Consider the following 18,551-nt stretch of genomic DNA (forward strand, 5'->3'; position numbering starts at 1 on the left):
GCAGATACAGAATCCCACTTGAAGAGGGGACAGAAAAGGAGCAGAACTTCCAGAAGGTGTGGCGGATTCAAATGTGTTTTAATTTGACTAATTAAGGAGGCAGATATGTCAGTCACTCAAGAAAAGGAGTGACGCCACAGCATGTCGAGTGGGTGTCGACTTGAGCTCTTGAAAACAGAGGAATGTGTCAAGAGGCGGAAGACGTCTAGTGCAGGGCTAGTCAAACTGCAGCCCTCCAGATGTCCATGGACTACAATTCCCAGAAGCCCCTGCCAGCGAATGCTGGCAGGGGCTTCTGGGAATTGTAGTCCATGGACATCTGGGGGGCCGCAGTTTGACTAGCCCTGGTCTAGTGCCTGCATGGCGTTGAAGCGGGAGATATAGACACTGCAAATCAATGCCAAATTCCAAGGAGGTTTAACATCTGGCCCACCCCATGGCAGAAACAGACCCTGTGTCAGGAGTTCCCAACTGTTAGAAGAAGAAGAAGAAGAAGAGTTGGTTTTTATATGCCGCTTTTCTCTACTAGGAGTCTCAAAGCCGCTTACAGTCTCCTTCCCTTTCCTCTCCCCACAACAGACACCCTACGAGGGAGGTGGGGCTGAGAGAGCCCTGATATCACTGCTCGGTCAGAGCACCATTATCAGTGCCATGGGGAGCCCAAGGTCACCCAGCTGTCTGCAGAATTGAACCCAGCATGCCAGATTAGAAGTCCGCACTCCTAACCACTACACCAAACTGGCTCTCTTGAGGGCATCACTTACATTTTGACACAGAGGTAAGGTCAACCACAAAATGGTGCCCACCCCTGTCTGATTTTATTAGAAACAAACGGCAATTGGTAAATGGGAGTTTACGTTATTTTGTCTGAACAGGAAGTGAGAGTAGGGCTGGCGCAGAATCCCAAAAGTCAGTGAGAGAGGCAGAATGGAATCCGCTGGGCCAGGAGTTCAGCCCAAAGAAAACCCCTACGGTTATCGGTGTAGCTGGGCAGAAAATGGTCCTGTGGTATGCCTAGAAAACAGATCTCTTACAGGGCCTGGTGGCCGGGGGCCTTACAGACCCATCAGCTCCCTCCCTCCGCCTCACAAACAAAATGTTACCTTTCTTTCATCCAGGAAAAGCTTTTTGATAACACTATTGGGAATCTATTTTTACCCAATAGACAAAAGGAGTAAAAAACCCAATTTAAACTGTTAGAGTTTCTTTTGGATATCAGCAAACAGAGATGGGATAGGGACACTGTGCTGCTTAAAAAAACAAAACAAGATAGTAATTTAATTCAGTAATGGGCTCCGTGGCGTGAAAAGAGTGACCCTTTCCATTGCTGGTACAGGACTGCTCTGAATTAGAATTAAGAATCCAGACCAGGGGTGGCCAAACTGTGGCTTTCCAGAGGTCCATGGACTACAATCCCCATGAGCCCCTGCCAGTGCTGGCACTGACTTATGTGAATTGTAGTCCATGGACATCTGGAGAGCCACATTTTGGCAACCCTTGATCTAGACCAGGGGTAGTCAAACAGTGGCCCTCCAGATGTCCATGGACTACAATTCCCATGAACCCCTACCAGCAAATGCTGGCAGGGGCTCATGGGAATTGTAGTCCATGGACATCTGGAGGGCCTCAGTTTGACTACCCCTGATCTAGACAAATAGCATGATTCTCACATGGGCCAGAGAATCCTTGTGTCACTTATTTTGGAAATTAGCCGCCACCCACACCTTCCTTAATGGTGCCCTCCTCCTCTAGCATACCTTGGGTGAAAACAGAGGCGTATTTGCAATACCCCCCTCCCCCCGCATGCCAAGGATCCACCAACCCTGCTGTTAGGGATAACTGAAGAATCTACCCTGCCTCCTGTGATCCGCATTCCTTCACCCTGCGAGAGACCAAGGGAGAGATGGATGTTTTGATGAAAAACAGGTTTCAGTGTTTGTGTGTTTGTTTCTAAAGCACAACAGTTTTGTATTCCAATGTGGTAATGAGTTCCAAACCTGTACCTGCAGTTACGGTATGTGAAACGGGAGGTTATTGGGCACTGCGTGACGTTTTGGTATTTGTGCGCAGGCATTTGGAGATCATGAGTAGGCATGGAGGTGCAGTGTAGGCAGGAGGTACCCATTTCCTGCTCAGATGTCCAGGTCTTTGGATGAAGGTCCAGGTGTTTGGATGAAGAAGCTAGTCCTCCCCCAAATACCAGTACTAACAAGTTGTATTAACTCTTCTCCTAGAAGTTCCTGCCTGAAAATTAAGAGCACAGAGAGGGGCCCTGCAGGCTTCCTCGTCAGAGAAGCTCATCTGGTGGAGACCCCAGAGACAGCCCTTTTGGTGGCAGCCCCACAATGACGGAAGAACTTCCCTTGGGAACTGCTCCCCTCCCTTTCAGTTCTTAGAAGGCGGCTGAAGACAGTTTTATCTAGCTCTGTATTTAATTCATTCACTAGCAACCCTAAACTGGTTTTAAATATTTGGTTAAGGTGACCAGATTGTCCCACCTTTGGAGGGACATATGGGGGCACCTGGCAAATTGTACTTATGTTGAAATTTAAAAATATATATATTACAATACTATTTTTGCATTCTATGAAACTTCTTGTTGCTCCATACAGACCAAATTTTTAATCAAGACCCCCCCCCCCCCGGTCAATGGTGTCCCGCTTTACCAATGTTAAAATCTGGTCACCTTATATTTGGTGTTCGTTTTAATGGATTTTATATGATTTATTTTATGTATTTTGTGTTTTCTATCTCTATTAGAAGCTGCCTTGAGCTCTGTGTGGAAGAAAAGCAACTAATAAATGTTTTAAATACATAATTAATAAATAAGTAACAATATTTTAATAAAGCCTGAGCCTTCGGGGAGGGCGGTATATAAATGTGAATAAATAAATAAGATAAATAAAAGTATCCCCCCTGTTGTGTAGTGTCTTTATCAGGGATATGGACCAGAATACAGAGGCTGTTCACAGGGGCAGTTGGAGTGGCTCTGAGTCCCAGACAGGAAAATCTGCTTCTAAAGTGCATTGAAAGTGCATTATCCGACGTGTGCAGAATGAGGCCATACCTCCATCTACCTCTCTCTCTCACAATATTTTGAAAACGCTGTTCAGAAAACTTGGGCACCATATAAATACATACACACACACAACGCAATTGGGCAAGAAGTCTCAATATACCTGGAATTCGGGAAAGCATTTGATAATGTACTTCATAAAGAGCAGCTGGCCAAGTTAGGCCACACCTGGCCTGCTTAGGAACAGGTCTGTGGACCCCGGGAAATCTTCCCCCAGTGAAGCTCTTCTTCCACCGAGTGTTTTCTTCCCAGACCCTGGAGGTTTGGCGGAGATCTGTTTGTTTTCAAAGGCACACATGTTGAGGAGAAAGACACACAGGGTGAGAGAGATAAGCGACGGCGCAGAGAACGCGGCGACCAAGAGGCCTTTGCAACGAGTGTGCGTTTTTCATTGGCGGGGCAGAAGAGCCAGGGATCTCTCCTTAAAGGCAAAGACTCTAGGAGATGAAGAATGACAGCAAGAGAGGTGGACAGAGGGAGGGTTGGGCGCTGGCTGCTTTGGGCTGGAACGGCGCCCAACTCTAGAGGTAAACTTTTGAGTGCTCTCCGGTGCCAACGCTGTGATGAATGCCAGATTGCGCGACCGGGGCTTCCACAGGAGGGGAAATTTCCCTGCTTCGTTCAGTGAAGGGCTGTGTGAACAGCTAACCTCAGGTTTAGCAAAAAAGGGGAACTTTTCACCGTTACCCTTGGGAAATGCCTAAATGTCTCCCTGCATGTTACTTGTAGCCTCTGCAGTCACGGGTAGGGAGACGATAAAGCTCTGGACAAAAAAACCCATTAATTTTTCCACTTGATGTTAACTGTAGAAGCCTGGTGTTGGGCGGGCAGGCCCTTGGTGGCAGGGCTGTCTGTGTGGTGGCCCCGTAACCCAGGAACCATCCTCTGGAGATCTCTAGATACTTGGCTGAGGTGCCCTCCAAAGGGCCCTCCCTGAAGATCTCCAGAAATTCCTCCGCCTGGAGTCCTTAACCTTTTAAAAGACAGGAGGGTTGCATCCTGGGGCTTCTGCCTTCTACTTGTCTCTAGTGCTGAAATGGAGGACGATCTGCCCTTCACAGATCTTGAATCTCACCACAGCTCAAATTAGGGGGTGGGGGAGGGGGGTCTACTGTAATTTGTATAAAATATCTTAATATTAATATTTTGATTTTATTACAAGACTGATGCTGTTGCCCGCCCTGCTGTTGCCCGCCCTGCGCTAAGCAGGAAGAGTGGGATACAAAAAAAGGATTATTATTATTATTATTATTATTATATAAAGTTATGTGACATCTAGCCTGACCGACAAAGAGCTCTGGTGAGGCTCATGCAATGGCAGCCGGATGGAGCACTTTATAGATGTCATAAAATTTCATTGTATTTCATTGTATTTTATTGTATTTTACTATATATATTTTACTATATTTTACTGAGCTAAGGTTTAAAATGTTTAAATTACTATTGTAAACCACCGTGAGCCCATTTGTGGGGAGGGTGCAGTCTAAAAATTAAACAGTATATTGAATAAATAAACCCTCCACCACTTGCTCAGAATCTTCTCCCTGGTGTTAGAAGCCACTTTGGAATTCTTATTTTAAAGCCAGTGCTTGTTCTCACTTGATTTCACTCTTGAACATTTTATTTCGGGGCTTTACTCCCAAGCAACCTGATTTTAAATTAGGGTCTGTGCAGTTCTTCGGACTTCTGTATTTAATTTTATCTGTTCTGTCTTGCTGCTTTTTAAAATCTCCTTTTAGTGTTTGTTGTTGGATAAATGTTCAGTGACCCCCCACACACCCCTCTTTGTGTTTTAATGGTATATTGATTATTTGAGGGTTTACCTGTGAGCTGTCCGGGGAAGACAGATGTTGTATTGGAACGGCAAGGGACTTGTGGACGCACTAATTCAGACAGGGCTAAGCAAGATGCTGTGCCCCACTGAGCTGTCGGGATCTTTTTAACAGTCTTTGGCCATATGCCATAAACTTCTTAAAAGCAGAGCCCTGGCTTAATTGGCCCCTCTCCATGACCTAGAACTTTAGGAGCTGTGTAATTTTCTGGCATTAGCATATGCCAGGGGTAGTCAAACTGCGGCCCTCCAGATGTCCATGGACTACAATTCCCAGGAGCCCCCTGCCAGCGAATGCTGGCAGGGGGCTCCTGGGAATTGTAGTCCATGGACATCTGGAGGGCCGCAGTTTGACTACCCCTGGCATATGCTTACCTCTCTGGCATGAAGTCTGCTGAAATCTGGGGGTCAAAGCATTGCTCAATGAGCTGCTTTAAAATCCTGGCAGACAGGGCTAACGGATCCGCCTGCCTGCCTCTATGGCAGGGGTGGCCAAACTGTGTCTCTCCAGATGTCCATGGACCACCATTCCCACAAGCCCCTGACAGCATCAAGGTTTTATGGGGGCCCTGGGAACTGAACCGACAAAATGCCCTTGTTGCCAAGTATGATGAAGCTCGGCCTTTGTCAAGGGAAAGGAAAAGAAATAATGTGATCTGTTCCTTTGTGTGTGCTTGGGTTGTATCATTTGGCTGCTTCGGCGGCCGAATCGCACAACCCTAGAATGAATGCATCTGCTCCTCTAGGTCGAGTGCTCTAGAAATCTGCCTCACATGTAGACAAGACAGGGTACGTCAAGTACAGCCATTTCACTCTTATCTCAGGCCTATCTTGGCCTAGCTCATTGCCCAAGCGGCCAGCCTCTACCTGAGAAGAGATGCTAAAAGGGCCATAGCCAGAAAAGGTGGAGAATGGCTAGTCTGGACCACCATCTATCACTTCCTGCAGAGCAACATGGTGCTTTGGATGGCATTGTTCCCTCCCCTCCCCAAGCGGCACCTTCTCCGAGCTCCATCCCCAAATCTCCAAGAATTCCCCAAGCTGAAGTTGGCAGCTCGGATTGGGAAATTGTGGTAGATTCGGGGGTTGAGTTTGGGCTCCTCAGCAGCCATAATGTGATTTCCCCCCTCCAAAACAGCCATTTCCTCCAGGGGAACTGATCACTCTTGTCAAGATCAGTTGTCCTTCCAGATCTCTGGATCCCATCTGGAAACGGGCAGCCCTATTAACACTGACCCGAGAACTCAGTGGAGCCTCAGGATGCAGAGGCCGTCTATCTTTGAAGCAAGGATGTGGGCGCAATAACAGGGCCTGTGTTGAGGCCAAGGGCGTCGTTGCCCTCGTGCCTGGCTTGAGGTCTTCCCGGATGCTTCTGCTGGCAGAAATTCAGCAGGAGGAAGAGTTGCCTGAGCTAGCAGAGCACTATCCTCCTCCATAAGAGCTATTTTCCAGCAAGTGCCCAGGGCCGGGCTTGTGGTGCCGATGGGTGCCAAGTCAGAGAACGGTAATTACGGCAGCTGGCATGGCTACCCTCGTGACGGCTCCACGCGCCAAGTCCTCCAGAAGTCACCCTCCCAGGGCATGGGCCTGTTTGCCAGCCAGGAAGCCACGGAAGAAGGGCACCGTGACTCAGTTGTCAGCACTTGACCCGGTTTCAGGGTCAGGCCGCAGAGCCAGAGGATTAATGACTGAAGATTATAGTTATTGATGAAGGAGGAATTTCCTGCTCCTGCTACTTCCTCCTCCTGGAAAAATGGCAAATGACAAGTTGTGCCCAGGACCTTTAAATCCCAGACTGCATGGGCCCTGGTGGGCTGCAGTTGCCAAGCTTGGGGTGGGGGGTGGGTGTCTGGAGATCTGGAAGGACAACGGGCCACTCAACTGCAGAGATCGCCTGCCCTGCAGCAAATGGCTGGGCCAATGGATCTTGCTGGGCCTCTGCCCACCCCCCAGCCCTCCCAGGTCCTCCCCCGGAATCTCCAAGAATTTTCCCACCCAGAATTGGCTTCCCTCCGTCTAGCTAGCCCTTGTTTGCGAGCAGAAACACAACAGAATACATTGTTTTGGCATTATTTTATCTCTGATGATGGTTTTATGAATTTGGTTGCCAACTCTGGGCTGGGGAAAAACTTGGGAATTTTCGGGGGAGGTTGGGAAGGGAAGGACCTCAGTGGGTCTCATGCCCTAGAGTCCACTTTCAAAAGCAGCCCTTTTCTCCAGAGGAACTGATCTCTGTAAGCTGAGACCACCTGGAATTCCTTGAGATCTCCAGGCCCCAGATAGAAACTGGCAACCTGGTTTATTCTTTTCATTTTAAATGGCTTTGCCTTGTGTACTTTTTTACACCCTGCCTTTACAAAAAACTGGCTTGGCACATTTTCATTGCCACATTTTTATTTGATCTGCTTTTATTTCTTTATATCCTACCAGTTCGGCTTATTTTATTGTCTTGGACAGGTTTTGTTTTAGTCACCGCCTGCCTAAGACGGGTCCAGAGAGGGAGTGTATCAGTTCCTTAAACAAAGGAATATGTAAGACTTCTCCAGCAGAATATCTGTTTGTCCCATGGCAGATATAGAGGAGATGAAATCCCAAGGAGATAAAATGCAGCAAATGCTTGACAGCTCATTCCTTCTCTTCCCACTGGACAAAGCTCCACATGTCCCTAGGGCTGTCCCTGCCTTTCTCCTAGCCTGACTTACACCTTTTGGTGAACGTTTTATTCTCAACAGTTTGTGTTCCAGCAATTAGAATGTTTGTGGTCATTCCATGAGACGACCTTATCAACATCCCAAGTTTTCTGCTTGTATGATGCCTGATGAAGGCAGGCCTTCCAAGAACTGGATCTTTTCTATTTATTTATTTTATTTATTTTTGAATTTATACCCCACCTTTCTTGACAAAGTTGCCTTGTTAGGTCAAAGTCAATTGCAGAACTGTTTTCCCAAGCAATCTCCCCCTCTCCCCAGCTGCTGTTCCATTTTAAAGCACGGGTGTTGGGCTAGGGCTCAAGAAAAGTCCTGAGTTTGAATTCTGATCACGTGAACGCATGGAAGCTGCCTTATGCTGCCAGATCTAAATCCTTCGAGACAAACCAACAAGGTTTTCGAGAGCTTTCAAGCATCAAAGCTTCCTTTGATTAAGGTCTCTGACAAAGGGAACTTTGTGTCTAAAGTGTTTTATTTCACCATTTAAGGCCTTGGTTATAACTGATCCGGGAGCCTAATCTTACGGATTGATTTGCTGTATTTTGGGATGTTCTTGCCCTGACTCTCACCCGTACCCAAAATCTGTTCTTGGGCCTCCTGATCACTAAGCAATGTTATCTCAGTCTGGGCCACCCTTTTCTTTCAGGGGAACAGTGTAGAGAAATTGTTTTCCTTATGCCCCTTTTAGGAATGTAGGAAGTAGGGTTGTGTGTAGCGGTGTCCGAATCGGCCGTTCCAGGCCAACGCAGCCTGTGCCATGCCGTGTGGGGGGGGGAGGTGCGGGCGGTACACACCAGTGCCTGCGCCTCCCCCCCCCCCATGGTGCAGCGCTGGCTGCATTGGCCTGGAACGGCCGATTCGGACATCACTGCGCATAACCCTCGTAGGAAGTACTCAAAACAGGGTTGAGCAAATTGTGTTGGAGAATGGAATTGAGGAATAATTTCCAAAATACCAGATGGAGAAGAAGAAGAAGAAGCAATAGCTGTTTTTTTGTACCCTGGTTTTCACTACCTGAAGGCGTCTCAAAACAGCTTAGAAATGCCTTCTCTTCCTCATCCCACAACAGACAACCTGTGAGGTGGGTGGAGGCTGAGAGAACTCTAAGAGAACCGTGACTGGCCCAAGGTCACCCAGCTGGCTGTGTAAGAAGAACCTGAGTCTCCAGATTAGAGGCCACAACACCAAGCTGGCTTACATGTCTTTTGGAGGGGCGGGAAGATCCGACACGCGTCCAAAAGTGCAAGAACCAGTGCTTTCCCATCCCTCAGGGACCTTAGAGGAGCAGTTCCCCAGAAGTCTCAGGTGAGCAGAGGGGGGTAGAAGGATACCAGTGGTTGGAGCCCTGTGGCAGAGAGCAGCAGGAGGAGGAGACCCCTTGGTGGATGCATCAATTTCAGAGATCTGTTGGCAGAGTCCGAGGGGTGCAGGGGTGGACAAATTGTGGCAGGAGCTCATGGGAATTGTAGTCCATGGACATCTGGAGGGCCACAGTTTGCCCACCCCTGGACTAGGAAGACCTGGCTGCTTTACATGGATGGAGAGATTATAGAAGAAGTCCTTTCCGTGCATTGTTCTGTGGGCTTGGATCGTAAACCTGGTGAGGGGGGGGAGAGGAGTGACATCGCGGCTGGCTAAGCTGGCCCTGTCCCTGGTCAGAAGAGCCCTCGGGGCCACTGGGTCCCTGGAGCTGGCTCAAACAAGCGCTCCCCAGGGCCAGGGCCGGAGGGACAGCTGCTAAGGGCTGGTAGCTTCTGCTCCGCCGCCCTCCGGATGCATCACCTAAGAAGCCAGCATTCCCAACCTGCCCCTGCCGCCTTGTGGCACCTCATCCCCCCCCCCCCCGCCCCCAAAGCTGCCCTGCCTGCCTGGCGCTGCAGAGAAGGGGCAGGAGCGGCATCCCAGGCCCCAGCGGCCCATGCCCACGCAGTTATGGGGAAGGCTGTGCAGGCAGCGAGGGTGGCTGGCCCGCAGCCAGAAATGGTTTTTTTTTGGGGGGGGGGGCTTTTTTTGTTTACTGTGATGTGGTTATATATCCTCCCCCCCAGGTGAAAGGGCTTTGTCAAGCAGAGCACAGCCACACCACTCCCTGCTGAACACACCCACCTATCCCAGTGGTCTGCAGAGGAGAGGCCGGCCAATGCGCTGCCCCTCCTACAGCAGAAGGCTGATTTGGACAGGGCTTGTTGGGGGGGGCAGCACCCCCCTCAGCCCCCCCATACATGCCTGTTTGGCTGGAAAGACACACAGTCAGGTGGGGCAAGAAAGAGGGGTTGAGGGTGGAGCCAGCTTGGTGTAGTGGTTAGGAGAGCTGACTTGTCATCTGGTGAGCCGGGTTTGATTCCCTGCTCTTCCACATGCAGCCAGCTGGGTGGTCTTGGGCTAGTCACAGTTCTGTTAGAGCTCTTCTCACGTAGCAGGGCTCTCTCAGCCTCACCTCTGTCACAGGTTGTGGGGAGAGGAAAGGGAAGGTGACTGAAAGCCATTTTGAGACGCCTTCTGGTAGGGAAAGCAGCGTCTAAGCACCAAGTCTTGTTCTTCTAAAGATGAGCACCAGAGTGCCCCCGACCCTGGGACTGGCCCTGCAGGGTTCTGCTCAGTTCAGACATGGGTGGCACCATCACCCAGTAGGGCCGTTATGACCAATCGGACCCTTTGAATGCTGTCGTGGCGGCGGGGGACAGTCACACTTTAAGCATGCCAAACGAGCATCCCCCGAACATATTGCACCAGATTATCCCCCTGCAATTGCCCATCCATCCATCCCCTCCAGTGGGGATCCCCATGGGGTCAGAGAAAGGGTCATGTATGTGTCCTGGGAGAGAGTCAGGCCCCAGCAGAGGCAAGCGTGCGCCTACGGGGGAAAGGCGCTGGTTGCTGTTTCACAGCTTCTTCCCTGCCATGCGCTTTCAGGAAAGGTCTGTCAGGGACACAGAGAGCAGGAAAATGCCCACCTTTCCTCACACAAGGAAAGGACTGAAGCTTCTCTGGTGGGTAAAATTCACCACAGAATTTCTGTCTGTCCCATGTTGTACCTGGAGGGGGTGGGAGACGTCCCCTCCCCACAGTGATGACAGTCCTGCTCCCACCGTGGTGACAAACTCTGCTAGACCCGATGGTGGCTTCCCCCCCCTCCCCATAGGGCTGAGCACTCAGACTCCCTTCACACCACTAGCAAAGGGATGGAGGAGAGGCCTGGACTTCCCCCCCCTTGAGGGGTAAGATTATTTCCCCCCCAGCCCTCCAAAGAGGAGTTTGGTGGAAGGGCTAGAATCCTCTCTGGCCTAGTAATACCTCAAAACACTTTGAGCCCAGAGCCCCCCTCCGTCTCCACAGCATTCACGGCCCATGTACGGGGTCTATGCGTGGAGGTCGTTGTTACAAAGCTACGCAGGGATGGATCGGCTCTTGCCACACCGTAGGATAAATGGGGGCATTCAAGTTTTGGGATCCCCCCCTCTTTTCCGCACCATGGCTGGAATCCCACTGACCCATCTCAGAGCGTATGAGAAGAAGCCAGTATGGCAAGGAGGCCGGGCTCTTAACAGACCCTGCTTCCTACACCTGAGATCTTGGGAGTGTAAGGAGGCAAAATCTTATTTTTTACATAGGAAGAAAATGTAAACTCCCTGTTCCTCCACCCCAAAAGAAACTCAACACACACTGAGCTGGACCACTGAGGGCAGTATAGAAATTAAATAAATAATAATCACATGCTCAAAAATGTTGCTAGCTATGGAATGTCAAAGGAGTAGGGAGGGAGGGGAGCAAGGAAACTCAGCTGCTTATGCTCCCCCTCCCAATTTTTTACAGTGTCTGGAAGGCAGGGATTAAACTGGAAGCAACTGGACCTGTTCAAGATATAATGTACTTTGAAGGGTTTTGATAAGGGGGACCATATAGGACCAGAGGAATAGTACTTTCTCCACAAACCTTCTCCCTCCTGGTGGACGGGCAGCTCCCTGCCAAGTCCTCAGAGTTCAATGGTTCTGTGTGTGCTACAAGAGGAATTTCACAGTGCTCCTGGACTCTTGCTTTTCTCTGCTGCTACAGATGGACTAACACAGCTGCCCATCTTGAAGAAGCGAGCAGGGACTCCCGAAAACCCATCCTCTGCCCCGAATTTGCCTTTGCCCTTCAGGTTCTGCTGAACTCTTGCTCTTTTCTCCTGCCTCAGGCAGACTAACAGGGCTGACCATCTAGATCTACCTCAAATGCGGTTAGGACTCTAATAAGCTAAATAATTGACCCTTGGCTGCCCTTTAAAATGGTGTAACTGATAAATCTGTCTGCTTTAGGGCCTCAAAAGGACCAGGTCAGCTATGAACCGAGGGTCATTCAGCTGGTCTGTCAGTTCACCTCTCCCACACTCCCGTCTCTGTCTCTGTCTCTGTCTCTCTCTCTCACACACACACACACACACACACACACACACACACACACACGAGAACGTACATGCCAAGAGGCCGGCTCCTAAGTAACAAGCAGCTGCCTGTATCCCTTTGCATTTGCCTCTGAGCGTCTGGCAGAGGCCCCCTCTTCCTGGCCGGAGAGGTAAACAGACTTACCCGCGGTCACATCCGAGGCCGCCCAGCCCTTCTCAGAGCCTCGGTTCCTTATCCACCCACCGTGGCCTCAGTGCCCACCTCATCTGGTCCTCAGGCGCAGGACTGTGACAGGGAAGCGCTGCGCCTTCCCTCCCGTCGCACTCTTCACTGTCGCTCCTCACAGGAAGGCAGGTGTTTGGGGAACATTCCGGCCCTGACACCTCCACCCGTAGGCCAGGTGCTGAGGGATCAGAGGAACTCCAAACCTTCCCTGACCTGTTTGCTCAGTCTGAGTTGTGAAAAGGAGATGCATGCTGTGGAGGCGGACTAAAATTGCCGCCTCAGTCCCGGCCAGATATGAAATGTGAGGTATTTCTGAGGGAGCTTCCCCGGCCAGATTTTGTAATTAATTCCCATGTTATATTGGGTTTTTTAAACTTTTTGTTGTTGTTTTCATTGGGCTTTTCTAAATCTTGACAAACGGGCACACTTGTCTCAAGACAGATCCATGCACGTGTGATGTGGGCGTGAACCATGGGATGCCAGTATAGATTAGGGTGCAGAATTCCCAACATGCATTGTGCATCTGGATGTTGTCAAACAAACTGGGCTCATTAGATGTACCTTTCAGTGTAGATCTCAACTTGGGATGGCCAATGGTTACACGTGCTGCATCCATCCATCCATCCATCCATCCATCCATCCATCCATCCATCCATCCATCCATCCATCCATCCATCCATCCATCCAACCCTAACCTACCTACCTTCCTACCTACTTATTATATTTGTTTACTGCCCTCCCCTGAGGCTCAGGGTGGGTCACATAAAACGTAAACAATACACTGAACTTGTTCTACAACAGAACAAATATAATACAGTACAACAGTGGTAATAACAAAAACAATAACAGATAACAGTTTATCAAAGTAATGATCAACAGGTCCATGGTTGAGTTCGGGTACATGGATTGCTGGGGGGGGGGGGGTCAGGGGCCCAGTGGTGTTGCAGATTTTGTTCGGCCTCAGCCAAATGCCTGTCGGAAGAACTCCCTTACGCAGGCCCTGCGGAACTGTTTTAGTTCCATCAGGGCCCTGATCTCCTCTGCGAGATAACTTCATGTGTTAAAGTAAATCAAGAAGAGTAGCTCTGTTTGTCTGTAACAGGAATAAAGAGCAAGACTCCAGGATGACCTTCAAGACTAATAGTATTATTATAATAACATTTTATTTATAGCTCACCCTTCCCTGGGGGCTTAGCGCAAGTAACAACATATTTAACAACAACATCTCCCCAGCATTGTTGTTATTCTTGTTGTGTTGTAATTGTTACTGACAGATTGTGATGTTCTGTTGAAAATTGTATAATGTTATAGATTGTTCCATGTTCCATGTAAATGTATGCAGTGTTCCATGTAAACCACCCAAAGCCGTAATAGAATGGACAGTATAAAAAAATCAAATAAATAAATAAAATTAAATTAAACAATAAAAAAGAATTATGGGCCATTTCCACATGGAGGGGTAAAATGTGAGTGGCTTCCTGCTGGCAAACACGGATGGTAAATCTCAAAAAGGATCTAGGAGGCTTAGTAGACCATACATTGAACATGAGTCAACAGTGTGACTCGGTGGCTAAAAAGGCAAATGGGATTTTGGGCTGTATCAAATGGAGTATCGTGTCCAGATCACAGGAGGTGATGGTACTACTTTACTCTGCTCTGGTTCAGCCTCACTTGGAGTACTGTGTTCAGTTTTGGGCACCCCAGTTGAGGAGAGATGTAGAGAAACTGGAGTGTGTCCAGAGGAGGGCAACAAAGATGGTGAGGGGTTTAGAGACCAAGACGTATGAAGAAAGGTTGGGGGAGCTTGGTCTGTTTAGCCTGGAGAGGAGACGACTGAAAGGAGATTTGATAACCATCTTCAAGTATTTAAAAGGGTGCCATATAGAGGATGGAGCAGAGTTGTTCTCTCTTGGCCCAGAGGTACAGACCAGAACCAATGGAATGAAATTAATTCAAAAGAAATTCCATCTAAACCTCCGGAAGAAGTTCCTGACAGTTAGAGTGGTTCCTCAGTGGAACAGGCTTCCTCGGGAGGTGGTGGGTTCTCCATCTTTGGAAATTTTTAAACAGAGGCTAGATAACCATCTGACGGAGAGGATGATTCTGTGAAGGCTTAAGGGGGTGGCAGGTCACAATGGATGCGCGATTGGGTTTTGAGTGTCCTGCATAGTGCAGGGGTTGGACTAAATGACTAGAATAATATTATTCTATGATTCTATGATTCACACACACCCCTTCCCCACCACCAGAAGACACAAATGGGACTGTTTTTGCTTGCCCCAGTTGTGAGAAGGCTGGACAGGTAGCTGAGGCCCAAAAAGGCATTTTACGCTAATGGTAGGCTTAAAAACAAAGCGCACACATGGCTGAATAATCAGGAGAAAGCTGCTCGATCACCCCCACCCCGCCCTTCCCAGCTCATTTCCCACCTCCAGAAAGCAAAAACGGGGCTGTGTTTTGCCTGCCTGATCCCAAGAAGACCGTGAACACTTTAAAGAAGATTTTATTTCACCTTGGATAGTTTAGGATTGCGGTCGCACTGCAACACGGACTGTGCCATTTAAAAGAAAAATTACTCAAAGCAGGAAATGTAGAGGGGAGGGCAGGACAAAGCTGCTGAGACTATGGCGCGTTTCCCCCTCTATGTGGTCCTATCCCTGGTTAGAATCATAGAATCCTAGAGTTGGAAGGGGCCATACAGGCCATCTAGTCCAACCCCCTGCTCAACGCAGGATCAGCCCTAAGCATCCTCACTTGTTGCTCACCAGTGGCTCGCGTGATTGAGGGTGGTAAATCCAGTTTTCTGGATTCTCAAAATTGCAATTTAAAAATGGCCAAATCGCGGCCCAGCTACTGAACAGCCTCAGGATGTTGGCAACATCAAGTGGAGGGGGTTGAATATGCCGGCAACATGTAAAAGCTGTCCAGGGACATATTCCTCATGCAGAAATGGCCATAGATATGGAAGGGGCCTCTAGCATCATCAAGTCCAACCCCCTTCACAATGCAGGACATTCACAACTATTTGCCCACCCACATGCCCAGATGATGCCCCCCCAAAATAAACAAACAAACAAACAAACAAACAAACAAACAAACAAGAAATCCTGGCCAATCTGGCCTGGAAGAAATTCGCCTCCTGACCCCAAAGTGGTGATCAGCATTTCTCTGGGCCTGCAAGAAATCTATCTATCTATCTATCTATCTATCTATCTATCTATCTATCTATCTATCTATCTATCTATCTATCTATCTATCTATCTATCTATCTATCTATCTATCTATCTATCTATCTATCTATCTATCTATCTATCTATCTATCTATCTATCTATCTATCTATCTATCTATCTATCTATCTATCTATCTATCTATCTATCTATCTATTTACCACTAGAGGCACATCCCTTCCTGCCCACCCACTCACAATCTGCCTAGGTTCACAGAATCAGCCTCTCTGTCAGATGGCTATCCAGCCTTTGCTTTAAAACTTCCAGAGAAGGAGAATCCACCACCTCCAGAGGAAGCCTGCTCCACTGATGAATTTCTATAACCTGGCAGGGACCTATCCCAGATATTTAGCTGAAAATTCTTTTGAATTAATTTTAACATATTGGTTCTGGTCTGACTTTCTGGCATCAAGGATCATACCAAGGTTTCTGGCAGAGTGTGCTACTACAAGACGCACTCCATCCAGGTTGGGCAAGCACACTTCCTTGCTTGGTCCCTTCCTACCCAACCACAGGACCTCCATCTTTGAAGGGTTGAGCTTCAGACAGCTCTGCTTGAGCCACCTTATCACTGCTTCCAGGCATCTGGCTAAGGATTCTGGGGGAGAATCAGGGCGGTCGTCCATCAGAAGGAAGAGCTGGGTGTCATCTGCATATTGTTGACAACCCAGCCCAAACCTCCCTACCAGCTGAGCAAGAGGGCGCATGAAGGCGTTAAATAAAATAGGAGAGAGGACTGCTCCCTGTGAGCTAATGGTGGTTGGATCACAGAATCACAGAATCATAGAGTTGGAAGGGGTCATACAGGCCATCTAGTCCAACCCCCTGCTCAACGCAGGATTAGCCCTAAGCATCCTAAATCATCCAAGAAAAGTGTGTATCCAACCTTTGCTTGAAGACTTCCAGTGAGGGGGAGCTCACCACCTCCTTAGGCAGCCTATTCCACTGCTGAACTACTCTGACTGTGAAAAACTTTTTCCTGATATCTAGCCTATATCATTGTACTTGCAGTTTAAACCCATTACTGCGCCTCCTTTCCTCTGCAGCCAATGGGAATAGCATCCTGTCCTCCTCCAAGTGACAATCTTTCAAATACTTACAGAGGGCTATCGTGTCCCCTCTCAACCTCCTTTTCTCCAGGCTGAACATTTCCAAGTCCCTCAACCTATCTTCATAGGGCTTGGTCCCTTGGCCCCAGATCATCTTCGTCGCTCTCCTCTGTACCCTTTCAATTTTATCTACGTCCTTCTTGAAGTGAGGCCTCCAGAACTGCACACAGTACTCCAGGTGTCGTCTGACCAGTGCCGTATACAATGGGACTATGACATCTTGTGATTTTGATGTGATGCCCCTGTTGATATAGCCCAAAATGGCATTTGCCTTTTTTACTGCTGCATCACACTGCCTGCTCATGTTTAGTTTACAATCTGTAAGTACCCCAAGGTCTCGTTCACACACAGTGTTACCTAGAAGCGTATCCCCCATCCAGTAGGCATGCTTTTCATTTTTCTGACCCAGATGCAGAACTTTACACTTATCTTTATTAAATTGCATCTTGTTCTCATTTGCCCATTTTTCCATTGTGTTCAGATCTCATTGAACTCTGTCTCTATCTTCCGGAGTATTTGCCAGTCCTCCCAATTTGGTGTCATCTGCAAACTTGATGAGTAGTCCCTCCACCCTCTCATCTAGTCTAGATCCTTAATAAATATCTTAAAAAGTACCGGGCCGAGCACCGAGCCCTGAGGTACCCCGCTACTCACCTCCCTCCAATCTGGTGAAACTCCTTTGATAACAACTCTTTGAGTGCGGTTCTCTAACCAATTCCCTATCCACCTAACTATCTCAAAATCCAGATTGCAGTCCTTCAATTTATCCATCAGAACATCATGGGGAACCTTATCAAAAGCTTTACTAAAATCCAAGTAAACAACATCAACCGAATTTCCACGATCCAGCAAACCTGTTACTTGGTCAAAAAAGGAAACCAGGTTGGTTACTCTCTGGATTCTCTTCTATTGCCATCCTCTGTTCATGACCCCAGAGAAAGGAGATCAGGCATTTAAGGGCTGTCCTCTGTATCCCGGTGTTGGCAAGGCAGTAAGCTAGGAGCTCATGATCTACTGTGTCACATGCTACAGACACTACAAACGCTGACCCACCTTGGTCCAGCTGGAGATGGAGGTCATCTGTCAGGGCGACTAGTGCTGTCTCTACCCCATGGCCAGGCTGACTGAAGCCTGACTGAAATGGGTGAAGGGCTGAAGTTTCCTCCAGGAATGCTGAAATTTGGTCTGCAGCAGCCCTTTCAACTAACTTCCCCAAAAATGCTAGATGCAAGATGGGGCTGTAGCTGTCATGCTCCTGCGGATCCAGGGATGGTTTTTTGAGCAATGAGCATACCACTACCTCTTTTAGTCTTTCCAGTAATTCTCCCGTTGAAAGGGAGGGGTTATTTCCTGGAGGGGGGCACCTATTCTTATGTCTGTTGTCTTTTAGGAGCTATGATGGACATGGGTCTAGTGGGCAAGTGGTTGGCCTCGCTGCTGTTAGCATCCTGTCCATTTCAGCTAATGAGAGTCATCTGAAGTAACTCAGTGTTCTCTCCAAGGACAACCAAGGGGCCTCTAGTTCACTTTCTGTGTCCAAAGCTGAAGGGAGGTCACAGCAGAGAGCTGACATTTTGTCCACCAAATGACTCGGAAATGCCTCACAGCTAATGTCCAATTGGCTGCTGTTTTGGCGTCCTTCAGCGAGGTCAGTGAAGGACTGGAATACCCTGAATAGTTGTGCTGGGCGTGAGAGCACAGATGCTAGTCGAGTAAAATATGCAATTCAATGAGTTAACTGACATCTCATAGGCTCTTAACTGAATTCTATAAGATGTTCTCGATTCTTCATCATGAAGAATCGCTCTAGTCATCTCACTCCCACTTCTTCCTGCGGAACTCCTCAGTATATCAGGGGGCCCACTTGAAACGGGGGCGGAGAGGACGTCTGGGAGCTCTCATTGATGGCGGCCAGCATTCTGTCATTCCAGTCACTGACCAGTCCATCCAGAGAAATACCGGGAGGCATAGGGTCCCGCACAACATTCA

General features: G+C 48.5%; 1 protein-coding gene across 1 annotated transcript in view; it reads right to left on the reverse strand.

Annotated features, from left to right (window-relative positions):
• NKPD1 (NTPase KAP family P-loop domain containing 1) overlaps positions 1 to 18,551 on the reverse strand; it is a 51,873-nt gene that overhangs the window by 18,483 nt on the left and 14,839 nt on the right.

Source organism: Paroedura picta, chromosome 5, assembly GCF_049243985.1.
Source record: "Paroedura picta isolate Pp20150507F chromosome 5, Ppicta_v3.0, whole genome shotgun sequence".
Classification (NCBI taxonomy): Eukaryota; Metazoa; Chordata; class Lepidosauria; order Squamata; family Gekkonidae; genus Paroedura; species Paroedura picta.